This window comes from Triticum urartu, chromosome 7 (genome assembly GCF_003073215.2).
Source record: "Triticum urartu cultivar G1812 chromosome 7, Tu2.1, whole genome shotgun sequence".
NCBI classification, from domain to species: Eukaryota; Viridiplantae; Streptophyta; class Magnoliopsida; order Poales; family Poaceae; genus Triticum; species Triticum urartu.
In genome coordinates, this window is record NC_053028.1 from 635,347,796 (window position 1) to 635,362,624 (window position 14,829).

Below are 14,829 nucleotides of genomic sequence, written 5' to 3' on the forward strand. Positions count from 1 at the left end.
CGTTAGCTTAGCATAATGATTGTTAAGTTTTATTGCTATTGCTTTCTTCATGACTTATACATATTCCTCTATCTATGAGATTATGCAACTCCCGAATACCGGAGGAACACCTTGTGTGCTATCAAACTTAACAACGTAACTGGGTGATTATAAAGATGCTCTACAGGTGTCTCCGAAGGTGTTTGTTGGGTTGGCATAGATCAAGATTAGGATTTGTCACTCCGAGTATCGGAGAGGTATCTCTGGGCCCTCTCGGTAATGCACATCACTATAAGCCTTGCAAGCCATGTGACTAATGAGTTAGTTGCAGGATTACGTATTACGGAATGAGTAAAGAAACTTTTCGGTAACGAGATTGAACTAGGTATGATGATACCGACGATCGAATCTCAGGCAAGTAACATACCGATGACAAAGGGAATAACGTATGTTGTTATTGTGGTTTGACCGATAAAGATCTTTGTAGAATATGTAGGAACCAACATGAGCATCCAGGTTCCACTATTGGTTATTGATCGGAGATGTGTCTCGGTCATGTCTACATAGTTCTCGAATCCGTAGGGTCTGCACGCTTAACAGTCGATCATGATTTGTATAATGAGTTATGTGTTTTTGGTGACCGAAGTTTGTTCAAAGTCCTAGATGAGATCACGGACATGACGAGGAGTCTCGAAATGGTCGAGAGGTAAAGATTCATATATTGGAAGGTAGTATTCGGACATCGAAATGGTTCCGAGTGATTCAGGTATTTTACCAGAGTACCGAGGGGTTACCGGAACCCCCCGGTGGGAGATATGGGCCTTAGGAGGTAAGCTAACCAGCCCACAAGGGGCTGGTGCGCCCCCCCACAAGGGAGGAGGCCAAATTGGTTTAGGGAAGGGGCGCCACCCCCTTTCCTTCTCCTACTCCTTCTCCTTCCTTTTTGTAAGTGCATCTAGTGCCACCCCTAGTAGGTTTTGGAGAATTGACGACAAACCTAGTTGAGGGACTAATGTGTTTGTGAGAATTGCAGGATAACACAGGTAGAAGTCCCTCATTGATTTGGTTTTCCTACCAGAGATGACCACTAAAAATGTATGAAGACATTGATGTCAAAGGTGGTATATGAAGATATTCACATTGAAGACTATGACAAGAGAAGACATCGCATGAAGCCTATGGAGCTCGAAGACTTAGATCTTTCGTAGTTCTTTTTCTTCTTTGTTGAGTCACAGGAACCACCGTACTATTAAGTGGGGTCCAAGAGAACCAGTCAGAATGACTGAAGTGATGCTTAACCAAAACCTATGTCTTCGAGTGAAGACTATGAGAGCGAATCTTGTCCAGAGTCGGACAAGTCAGCTTTGCTTGTAGCCCAAGTAAAGTTGCCGTGTGAGTTTGAAATCTGACCGTTGGAACACGTGTCAGTTCCTTAGTGACCCAGGGTCATTTCAGACAAATCAGGTCGGGTTGCCTAGTGGCTATAAATAGCCCACCCCCTACAACCATAAACGGTTGGCTGCTCAGAGTTAGAGTACGGCTTTTGTTGTTTGAGAGCAACCCACCTCAAAGCCTTTGAGAGAGAATTCCTTGCGAGGATAAAGCCCTAACCACCCATGTGATAGCCTGGCTTAATAGGGATGATAGACTACTCATATCAATAAGGAATTCCTTCTTTTCCGGAAGCCCATTCGGACAGAACTCCAAAGTTAAGCGTGCTCATCTTGGAGTAGTTTCAGGATGGGTGACCGACCGGGAAGTTGCTCCCGGGTGCGCACGAGTGAGGACAAAGTACGTAGAAAAGACTAGTATTGATCTGTGGGGCCAGTCTAGATCCCGCCAGGAGTAACGACCACCGGCGGGTGTGTCCGGGGCGTTACAAGTTGGTATCAGAGCCGACCCTCGCGGTTACACGGATGTTTGCGATAGGTGCGCGGTCATGTTGTTCATGACGTTTGTGACCCGTCATGGCACCCGGCATGGCACATGTACCGGACTGGATGCACAGACGTATGTGCCAAGAGGGAACGTTCCTGTGGCCCGACGAGGACGTCGGTTCCTCTGAGTGGGGGTGTATATGATAGCCTGGCTTAATAGGGATGATAGACTACTCATATCAATAAGGAATTCCTTCTTTTCCGGAAGCCCATTCGGACAGAACTCCAAAGTTAAGCGTGCTCATCTTGGAGTAGTTTCAGGATGGGTGACCAACCGGGAAGTTGCTCCCGGGTGCGCACGAGTGAGGACAAAGTGCGCAGAAAAGACTAGTATTGATCTGTGGGGCCAGTCTAGATCCCGCCAGGAGTAACGACCACCGGCGGGTGTGTCCGGGGCGTTACAACCCAGAGCCTAAGAGTGTTAGGCATCACTTAAGTCTTCTTGTCTGTGTGATCTGAAGACTTATTACACTTGAGGACTGTGAATCCTCCAGCCGGTTAGGCGTCGCGTTTTGAGCATCCAAGAGACATTGTGGATTGCCAGTGAACAAAGTCTGTGAAGGTTTGGGAGTCTACCTTGAAGACTTATCAGAGTGATTGGGCGAGGTCTGTGTGACCTTAGCTCAAGGGGAATACGGTGAGGACTGGGTGTCCTGAGCTGCCTGTTCAGGACTGGGTGTCCGGGACTGTGTGTCCTCAGGTTTAAATACCTAGCCGCCCTAACCAGACGTACAGTTATCACAGCAACTAGAACTGGTCCAACAAATCATTGTCTTCAACGAGTCACTGGTTTCATCCTTCCCTTCCCTTTACTTATTGTTGCTCCTTGGGAAGTCATTGTATGTTTGCACTATCTTTTGTCTTCACTGAGTGACTGCGTGTTCTGGTTGGCTTCATAACATCTTCCTACCTGATCCTTACTATATTGCTGCTATTAGTCATTGTGCTCTCACTCCATTGAATACTTGACTATGGTAATAGGTTTATTTCTATCGTTTGTCTTCGAAACTTCCACGTTTTGAAGACTTTCGTAAAAATCGCCTATTCACCCCCCCTCTAGTCGATATAACGCACTTTCAATTGGTATCAGAGTGAGGTACTCCCTTGTTCTGTGTGATTTGGTTTAACCACCTGGAGTTTTAGCTATGTCGACTGCAGGGATAATTAAAGTCTCCGCTGCGTGCCCCGTCTTCGATGGAACTGAATATCCCTACTGGAAGAATAAGATGCGCATGCATCTTGAAGCCATTGACGTCGACCTATGGTATGTCGTCAAGAACGGCATTCCCAAGGCTGGAGAAGGTGTCACTGCTGCCGATGTCAAGAAGTTCATTCAACTGGACTCTACTGCCAAGAATATCATCTGTGGTCATCTGACCAAAGGACAATATGGCCGTGTGAGTGCTTTGGAAACATCTAAGCTAGTCTGGGACTGGCTCTCCAAAGTCAATGAAGGTGTCTCAACCCAGAGAGATCAGAGAAACAGTGTCCTCCGCAACCTCTTCAACCGCTTCAAGAGAAATGACAATGAGAATGTCCAGCTCACATTTGATCGACTCACTGACATCACGAATGAGCTTCAAGCCCTTGGCGCTACTGAGATCACCAAGCATGAAGTCGTCAAGACACTACTGAGATCACTTGACAGTTCGTTTGACACCCTAGCCCTGATGATTCAAGAATGTCCTGATTTCAAGACACTTGATCCGTCTGACATACTTGAGAGGCTCAACACACATGAGTTTCAGCTATCTGAGAAAAGAGATATCTACGGTCCAAACTATGGGCGAACTCGTGCCTTGAAGGCAAAAGTTGTCTCCTCATCTGAAGAAGAATCTGACAGCAGTTCTGATGATCCTGAAGACATTGGAAGGGAAATTGCTATGCTTGTGAAGAAGTTCCAAAAATTCACCAAGAAGAAAGGCTTCAGAAAGTCTTCTCGATCAAGCTCAAGGAATGATGAAGCTTCTGCTCATGACTACAAGAAGAAAACATGTCACAAGTGCAAGAAACCTGGCCACTTCATCTCTGAGTGTCCGCAGTGGGACAATGAGAACAAAAAGAAGAAGAAGAGCAAGGAATATGACTCTGACGACAAGAATAAGAAGAAATACTCAAAGTCGTCTTCCAAGTCTTCCTCAAAGTCTTCATCACACAAGAAGAGCTCATCTGGCAAGGCACGTGCGTTTGTTGGCAAGGAAATGGATTCAGAGGAGGAGTCCTCTTTTGAGGAGGCGGAGGTGGAGTCTGAGGAGGAGTACGATTCTGGCGTCGCAAGTCTGGCTACAGCATATGTTGCCAAGTCCATCTTCAACACTGAAGACAATGACTTCATCACCGACACCGATGCAAATGACAAGGACTACTCCGCTCCTACCTACTGCCTCATGGCACGCGGTGCCAAGGTAAACACACGCACTACTCACTATCAAACATCTAGTGACAATGACTATGATTGTGGTTCAAAACCCAGCTACAAAACACTTGCTAAAATTGCAACTGAACAACAGAAAGCCATGGAACATATTCAAAAACTGTTAGACAAAAGCGATGATCTGTTAGGCGCTGAAATGACTCGATCTGAGTCCTTAATTGAAAACATAAAAAATCTTCATGTTAAGTATGAGAAACTTGAAAGTCGTCATGAAACGCTCTCAACAACTCATGAAAAGCTTTCCTATGATTATCTTCAAAGGAAGCAAGATCTTGAGAAATTGAGAGCGGCTCATGAAGATCTTCAAAAGGAAAATGAGTCACTTCGCGCCAAACAGATCAGTTCCGCTCAGGAAGGATTTGAACCACCATGTCTTAAATGCATTGAGCATGATAATACTACTTCTGTTGCTGAATGTTCTACTGCTGCTACTGTTGCAATATCTTCAACTGTTGATGTGGAAACAAACCCCTCTGCTGAGGATACCACTGCTATTGCTGATGAGAATGCTAGGTTGAAGACATTTTTTGAAACAGGGATTTACAAAAGTCTTAAAGAGCATCAGACACTATGTGATGTCCTCAAAAAGCAGATCTTGAACCGAAACCCGAGGAAAGAGGGTGTTGGGTTCATAAGGAAAATGAATGGTGATGGCTCTTACTGGAAACCTGAGCAGTACCCCAAAACCACATGGGTTGCTGCAAAGGAATCTTCAGCAGATCCATCCACTCTATCTGGCTTCACTTGTGCAAACCCCATTGTCATTGATGAATCCTTTGATGAAAACTATAAACTGTTTAAGAATCAGAATGGTGAAGTGTTTGCCAGGTACATTGGTACTAACTGCAGGAATGGACCGCCTATGAAGAAGATCTGGGTTCCGAAAAAGTGTCTGGAGAATCTTCCTGTGAATGTCATCATGACACCACACGTGAAGAAGACAAACCCCAGACCACAGGCTTCATACGGTCCAAAGGCTTCATACAGACAGAGGACTCACCTGAGTCGCACTAACGCAAATGTTTTGTAGGGAAACCATTCTCAGGCCTATGAATATGAGCGCGGTTCATCAAACCGCCATGTTCATAAGACCAAGAACTATTCTACTTATTCTTATGAGTACTATTGTCCGCCTGCAAGACTGTTTGCTAGGGCTCCAAAGCCAAAGTTCTCAGATGCTGCACTTAGACTTATTGCTTCTAAACCACCCTTGAAGATGTGGGTGGCTAAGAAAGCTTAGCTCTCTTTTGCAGGGAAAGGTCTCCAGCAGAAAACCAAAATCGTCTGACGCTATTGCTGGGGACCTTAAACATCTTGTAGGGCGCAAGATCAAATGCCCAAATGGTCTTACTATGTACTTCGTTCCTGAATCGCTTGCTACTCTCCCTATTAGTCCTAATCTGGATCTAAGCTTTCATAACCCTGGTTCGTCAAATGTTTTTGCTTCACAATTCTCTTCGTGAAGCCTATCCCCCTAAATGCACTGTAGGGTACGACACCAGCGTCTTCAGAATGGATTATTGATAGTGGGTGTACCAATCACATGACTGGCAAAAGAAGCCTTCTTATGGACTCAACCTTACGTCCCTCCGACAAGAGTCACATCACATTTGCTGACACTGGTAAAAGTAAGGTATTGGGTCTAGGTAGAGTTGCAATCTCAAAGGATCAACACATGGATAAAGTCATGCTTGTTGAATCCCTTGGCTTCAACTTAATGTCTGTCTCAATGCTTTGTGATTTAAACATGATCATAATGTTTGGAAAATATCGCTGCATTGTTCTAATGGAATCTGACAAGTCTCTAGTGTTTGAAGGGTATCGGAAAGATCATTTGTACGTGGTAGATTCCTCAGCAGGACCACAGCTTGATGTATGTCATAGGCATCGAGGGCGTCAAGTTCAAGAAAGATCACTTATGCGGTGCCTGTGAAGCAGGAAAGATGACGAGGGCCAAACATCCCTCGAAAAAAACATGACAACTACACGACCCTTCGAACTGCTCCACATGGATCTTTTCGGTCCCACTCATTACTCAACTCTTACTACTACTGCTTGTCTTTATGGCTTTGTCATTGTTGATGATTATTCTAGATATACTTGGGTGCACATAATCCTCTACAAGACTGAAGTGCAGGATGTCTTCAGACGCTTCGCCAATCGAGCAATGAACAACTATGGCGCCAAGATAAAGCACATCAGAAGTGACAATGGCACTGAATTCAAGAACACCGGCCTTGATACATATCTTGACACCTTGGGCATCACACATGAATTCTCAGCCCCGTACACGCCACAGTAGAATGGCATCGTCGAACGCAAGAACAGAACACTCATTGAGATGGCCCTAATGATGCTTGATGAATACAAGACTCCAAGAATATTCTGGCCTGAAGCCATTGATACTGCATGCCATACAATCAATCGTGTTTATCTTCACAAGCTTCTGAACAAGACATCTTATGAGCTCCTTACTGGCAAGAAGCCAAATGTCAGTTACTTCAGAGTATTTGGCGCCAGGTGCTGGATCAAGGATCCACATCACACTTCAAAATTTGCACCAAAAGCACATGAGGGTTTTATGCTTGGATATGGAAAGGATTCGCACTCCTACAGAGTCTTCAATCTCTTTCATTATAAAGTGGTTGAAATAGTGGATGTGCGGTTTGATGAGACTAACGGTTCACAAAGAGAGCACCTCCCAAATGTGCTAGATGAAGTTCCATCCAGTGAATCAATCAAGCTAATGGGAACTGGAGAAATCATACCCTCTGAAGCTCAACCTGAAGAGGAACTTATCATCTCCGCACCTGATCAACCTGAAGACAATGCTCAGCCTGAAGACAATCCCACTAACAATGACAATGATCAGCAAGAGCAAAACCTTCGCCCTGTACATCCTCGTGTTGCCAATAAAGTGCAGATTGAGAGAATAATTGATAGCATCAATGCCCCTGGTCCGCTCACTCGTTCAAGGGCAACTCAGCTAGCAAATTTCTGTGGGCACTTCGCATTCGTCTCAATAACAAAACCCAAGAAAGTTGAAGAAGCCCTTCATGGAACCTGAATGGATTCAAGCTATGCAAGAAGAGCTTCAACAGTTTGAGCTGAATAATGTATGGGAACTGGTTAAGCGTCCTGATCCTCGGAAGCACAACATAATAGACACCAAATGGATATACCGCAACAAGCAAGATGAGCATGGTCAAGTTGTCAGAAACAAAGCTCGTCTCGTTGCTCAAGGATATACTCAAGTGGAAGGCATGGACTTCGATGAAACATTTGCTCCTATGGCTAGACTGGAAGCCATACGCATACTGCTAGCCTATGCAAATCATCATAACATACTTCTATATCAAATGGATGTGAAGAGCGCCTTTCTCAATGGCAAGATTGAAGAAGAAGTGTATGTTGCACAACCGCCTGGCTTTGAAGATCCAAAACATCCTGACATGGTATACAAGCTCAACAAGGCACTGTATGGCCTCAAACAAGCCCCTCGGGCCTGGTATGACACACTCAAATACTTCCTGAAGAGCAAAGGCTTCATACCTGGTTCCCTCGACCCCACTCTCTTCACGAAGACATATGATGGTGAACTGTCTGTGTGCCAAATATATGTGGATGACATTATCTTCAGCTGCACCAATCAGAAGTACAGTGAAGAGTTTGGATATATGATGCAAGAGCAATATCAGATGTCCATGATGGGAGAGCTGAAGTTCTTCCTCGGTCTTCAAATACAACAGCAACACAATGGCATCTTCATATCTCAAGAGAAGTATCTCAAAGATTGCCTGAAGAAGTTCGGTATGCAAGACTACAAAGGCTTCACGACGCCAATGCCAGCCAAACATCATATGGGTCCCGACGACAATGGTAAAGAGTTCGATCAAAAGGTATACCGCTCCATGATTGGTTCTTTACTTTATCTATGTGCATCTAGGCCAGATATTATGCTTAGTGTTTGCATGTGTGCTCGATTCCAAGCGGCACCAAAGGAGTCGCATCACTTAGCTGTGAAGCGAATTCTTCGATATTTGGCTCACACCCCAACTCTAGGATTATGGTATCTAAAGGGCTCAGAGTTTGATCTGGTTGGATTCTCGGATGCTGATTATGCTGGTGACAAAGTGGATCGCAAGTCTACATCAGGCACATGTCACTTTCTGGGACGATCACTTGTATGTTGGTCTTCAAAGAAGCAGAACTGTGTATCTCTCTCCACTGCTGAATCTGAATACATTGCTCCTGGATCTTGCTGCGCTCAGCTTCTGTGGATGAAGCAAACACTCAAGGACTATGGCATTCATCTGAAGCAAGTGCCACTCTACTGCGACAACGAAAGCGCCATCAAGATTGCCAACAACCCGGTTCAGCACTCGAAGACAAAGCACATTGAAATTCGTCATCACTTTCTCAGAGATCATGTTGTGAAGGAAGATATTGATATCATACACGTCAACACTGAAGAGCAATTGGCAGATATCTTCACCAAGCCCTTGGATGAGAAGAGATTTTGCAAGTTACGGTGTGAGCTAAATATCTTGGAATCCTCAAGTGTCCTGTGATCAGGCACACACCCTAACACTTATGCATATTGATGACTTAGATGTGCAACACACGAAGTAAAGTATATCTTCAATCAATGAAGACATACATTCTAAGTATGAATACATTAATTTGGAATTTGACTTCGGAACGCCACGATAATTGTGCACCGTGTATGGGTCTAATACCTCCTATACGGTGGGTAACGCCACCACCAAAGGTTCTGCTCGAAGTGTTTCACTCATGGCGTTACATTTGCTATGTCTTCACATTTGGTTTGGCTTAAATTTCAACATGTCTTCATGATTATCTTCTCTATGTTGAATATATATATACTAGTGTTCTGTCCTCTACATCATTCACTTATAGCTATCTCTTCCTGTTGAGTCTTTTGAACTAAGTGAATGTGATCGGACCCTAACCTCTCTATGCTCTCTATCGCAAACTCCATCTCTCCAAGTCATATGCATTCTATTGAAACTGTCGAATGTCTTCTCTGCGTCCTTGTCAGTAGAAGATACAGAGACAAACATGAAGTCCGTTTTCAATGCTCATTCCTTCACCTGAAACCCGGAGAAGTGGGAACGACCACCCAACAATCTAGGCGTGTGTGGGACGTGGAATAACCCCCGATATGCTGCATGATGGCCACGTGTTCCTCAAATGTGAATCGCCAGGGGCACATGTGTAATAACGCAGGGCCGCCCCTGTACCTATAAATACACACCTCACAGCAGTCATTATCTCTTCTTCCACACTCGCACGAACCCTAGCGCCACCGCTAGCCCTCGATGACGCTGGCGACGAAGCGTTTTGCTGCCGCAACTTCTCCGACGCCGTCTTCACGCTGACCGCAGACATCGTCTTCTCCGCCGTCGCCGTAGGTGTCCTCCGTCGCCAAGTTAGGGCACGGACGATCGAACTGCTCGGCCTCCTCTTCCACTCTGTCTAGTAGTTCTTCGTGTGGTAAATAAAACTTCCTTTTTACAGCCCCCTTGATCCTATAGCTTCGTCACTTTCTACCACAAGCAGTTTCTGTTCACACAAGTTGGATCTCTTACATACTGCATCTCATAATATGCCTAGTATATTCACTTGTATTTCACAAAGTAGTTAGATTCCTCACTTGTACTGATCCATGGATTCGTACAAATCTGGAACCAACTCCTTATCTATGAGTGAATGTCTTCGCACGATGAGGTCAATGTCTTCTAAACTGATTTATCTTCAAAATCTTCTGAGAATGCATATGACCTCTTCCCCTTCCCTCGCACTTTAATGCTGTCACGGGTACATGTCCGTGGGAGAATCCCTTGGTTCTCATAGTCTGCATTCATTTACAGAATACTTACAGCATCACATAAATTCTCCCGAAGCCAGTTCCTACTTGTCCAGCAAGCGAAAACCTTTGAAGCCTTTGAACGTATTGAAGCCTTTCAGTTTAAAGTTCATGGCTTCAGAGAAATCAGCAAGGAAGGGTGGCAGAAAGTGTCGAGGAGAAACATCAAGATATCTGCCCGATGACCTCTCAGAGCTGTACAAGACAGATCCTGAAGAGGATTACAATCAGCGCAAGACACGAATCCAATGGATTCGACGCTATTGGGTAGAACAGTGGTTCAAGTACAGATTTGTGACAAAGGAATATGCTGAAAAGAATGCCATCAAGCGACCATGGGGAGACATCCTCTACAAAAATCTTCAACCCAGGACCAGAGATGAAGCCATTGAACAAGGCTTCTATCCCTGCATGGTTCGTGGACCACAGCCTGCGGATGCTGACCCATCGTCACTGCTATGGTGTCGTGACGACAATCTGTTTAAGCGCAACTTCCAGTTTGCCCAGAACTCAGCAAAGCAGAACAAGAAGTCTTTGGGATTAGACTTCAACCCTGGTCCCTCTGCTCCCCGTGCCGATGGAACTCGTGAAGCTGAACCCAATCTTCTTGGGCCCTTCTACAACCTTGAAGGTCTCATCACCCATATAGTGGTTTAAGGGACTGCGGTAAATGAGCCTGCAGATGACGCTGACTCAGATGAAGCGCCTGCAGCGCCGAAGCCAAAGAAACTGAAGCAGCCAAAAGCTTCCAAGCCTGCCTCTGCACCCAAAATCTCACGAGCGAAGCCATTGGCAACTGCACCTCCTGAAGACAGTGTGCAGTCTGAAGATTTGTCACGCATCTCCAAGCCCCAGAAGGTCAAGATGCCTCTGCCACACACCGGCCAAGAGCTGACAGCTGCTGCCATTCTGCGCAACGATGCCATTGATCTGTCCGGTGATGAAGATCTTGCAGATGACGCTCTTGAGCAACTCATCAAGAGCAAAGAAGAAGCAGAAATTTTCAATGATCTGCCTCTCTTTGACGTGACAATCATCCACAACTTCATTGATGAGTGGTTTGACACGCCCAACATCAGCTTCGAAGATCTGCAACTACCCATTGGCCTCAGTGTCGCCTTCCATGGCGCCATTGCTTCAGAGCTAGCTCTCGCTCAGCGCATCGTCGAACTGAAGCAAAAGATTGACTATGAAAAGGCTCAGTTCAAGAAGCATATGGCCAAGCTCAGCATGCAAGAGGTGAAAAACTTCAAGATTATGCTGCACGAGCTCAAAGAAGCCTTTCTCAAGAAACGCACAGAAGCTCAGGGTTCTCGGGAGCGCATGAAGAGCCTGGCTGACAAGTGTGTGCAAGGCTACAATGAGGCTGAGAAGCGCAAGGCCCTTGGGCGTCCGGGCATTGATCCCAGGATGGCTGCTAAGCAGAAGAAGAAGCCCATTGTGGCCGAACCCAACGCACCAAAGCAGGAAGCAGATCCCATTATCTTCCCAACTAGCATGACTGGCTCGAAGCCAAAGGCCCGGTCAACCGCTTCAGAGCTAAAGAACACGAGGACTACTGAGGCTGAAGCCAGGAAGAGGAAACATCCTGAAGCCTCTGCTACTGCCCCCTCCAAGAAGAAGAGGAAGACCAAGAAGGAACGGGCTGCTCCCACAGAGCCCTTGATTGTTGAACCCATCTCCATGGTTCACCCTGACGCTGAACCGCAAGAACGTCAATTGACTGTCCATGAGCCTACTTTCACAGAGGCTCATGAAGCTGAAGACTTTCCAGCAGCTGATCCCATCGCTGCTGAAGACATTGGTCACCATGACCATATCGAAGATGATGCAGTTCTTCCTCAGCTCGAGAACCAACAGGTATCATCGCCTGTGCTAACGCACAGCGAGCTCATCAGCATTGGTCGTCCTTTGACGCCAATTGCTCAGGATGCATCATGGGCTGATCGCCCACAAGCACAAGAGGAAGAAGACTTTGAGGCCCAGCCAACTCCAACTCCACAGGCGTCGCCAGTGTTGCGCAGGCTTCGCAAAGGACCAAGGCCTCCAGTCTCTGAGTCTGAAGTTAAAGCTGTTGAAGACATTCCGGCTGCATCAGCCGATGAAGAAGAAGCCCCACAGGCTGCTACTCCCCTGTCCCACCAAGAAGCGGTTCTCGAGGAGAACTTGACTATGACCGACCCTCCAGCTCGTCAAGTGGAGGTTGAAAATCTTGAGGCTGCCACCACCAACACCAATGAAGCCACTGACGTTGTCATGGCTGAAGCTAATGTGGAGCCCTCACCAACAAAAGCACCAGAAGTCAGCGAAGCCACTGATCCCACTGCTTATGTTCCTGCGCCTGCTGCCGGTCCTCAGTTCGACTATCATGTTGAGCACAGGCCTCAGGTACAGAAGCCAATCCCAAGATTGCCCAGGTTCCTAGGTCCTGCATCAGCACCTGGATCCTTCAATATTAATGGCTTCAAGGCAGACAACACCTTCTTCAATAGCTCCAGGAACCCCTACTCAAGGGAAAGAATATCATCTGATCGGTTCTGGAGCTATCTGCAGCGAAGCTATTACTCCTGCATTCTATACAATCAAGGTCGCATCTTCCCACACAAGCGTCTTGACATTGAAGCAATAGTTGGTCTGCCCTGTCAGGAAGAAGCTCTGGATTGCTTCAAAGAGGTTGGACTGCTGCCGTTCGTCACCGACCAAGAGCATTGGAATGAAGAGTTGCTGCTCCAATTCTATGCCACACTTCACATCCGCGGGTACAACAGAGATCCGAAGACTTGGGTCCTGGAGTGGATGACAGGAAACGTTCATCACGAAGCCAAAGCCTTTGACATCATTGAGCTCACTGGTCTACCCACTCCTGGCGATCTCTATGAATCTGGCTGTCAACTTCACAGTGAAGCTGTGGAGAGCATCTTTCAGAAGCCTGAACCTAACATGAGTCAGATGCTCAGTATGATGAAGCCATTGCCCCAAGATGCTGCATATCCCAACGAGTTCTTTGTTGAAGACCTAGAGTATCTGCCAAGGACTATTTATCACATCATAAGGCGAACTCTCTGGCCCATCAAAGGACACTCTCCACATGCCAAGCTGGAAGGTGCAATGAAGACTTTGGTCTTCTATATTCTTCATGGAAAATGCTTCAATGCACAGGACTTCTTCATTCGCCAACTTGCTGCATCAGGCTCTGATCTTTTTGGCTTCAAGTTCTACGCCCCATGGGTAATGCGGCTGATCAAACTTCACTCCGCTATCTCATATCAGCCATTTGCTCGCAATCATCGGATCTTTCTGCCTGATGTGGATATGTCTATTGAAACCATCTATCCTGAGCCTGCCAAGGAACCTCTAAGTCTTCAGAATGCGGAGCATCAAAGTTTTTCTCAGAACATTGAAGGGGTTGAAGCAGTCACTCGTGTGTATCCTTTGGCTGGAACTACACATGCACCACATCCTGCTCTTACTGAAGCCACCGACAGCACAACTGCCCAACGACCCAAGAAGCGCACTCGTGTTCTTAATGACCGAGAGCTTCTGGTGGCTCTTCATCAGAAACAGGATAGGCATCATGACTGGCTGAAGCGTCAAATGCAAAGCCTCTTGGTGGATGTCAACCGCATTCGCAATCTTGCCACCAAGAATGCTTTTGTTGCCCATGAAACCTCTCGACACACATGGAAGGGGCCGACGCTGATGTGCTCTGAAGATGATCTTCAAGAGGATGGCTTCTCTGAGCGCTTCAAGTTTGACTCCACACCTCCTCGGAGAGCAGTGCTGCGACGAACTCCATCTCTTGAAGACTCTGAGTTCTCTTCCTCTGCTGCAACTGTTAATGCCAGAGTGATCGAGGATGAAGACGATGCTACTTCACCGCCACCTCCTTCAGCATGCTTCGACACTGCTCCAAGTTCTTCTGCACCGCCGAACACCACGGACGACCCTGCTGCTTCACCTACTCTTCATGGGAACGAGTAGATGCTCTATGTCTTCAAACCTTTTTGGTCCTTACTGACAAAAGGGGGAGAAGCATATGAGTTTGATAGTCTTCAAGCGGGTCCATATGGGCGGGTGCTTTATACTTTTTGCTTCGTGTTTACAACTCTCGTTTGCTTTGATACAGTTGGTTCTTTGAGTTGTAACACTTAAACTTGATGGTCGTCTGCTACTTATTTGCCACCTCGTGATGCAATGATAAATTCCGCATGTGCGACGAAAAATTCCGCACTTAGATCATTTTGCAGATGTCCATTTTCCATTATGCATGTCATTATCTTCACATACCTTTACATGCATAGTGGATTGTCATCATAAGTTGAAGAGGATCTCCACAAGCACAACATGTCATGTGCATTTGCATTCCAAAAGCAAATTACTTATATGCACATCTTCAGGGGGAGCCCTTGCAACTTATGAAGACAATTCCTTATCCTTTACAATTTCACATATTATATTCCCCGTTGAAAACTTCAACTAGTTTGTCATCAATCACCAAAAAGAGGGAGATTGCAAGTGCATCTAGTGCCACCCCTAGTAGTTTTTGGAGAATTGACGACAAACCTAGTTGAGGGACTAATGTGTTTGTG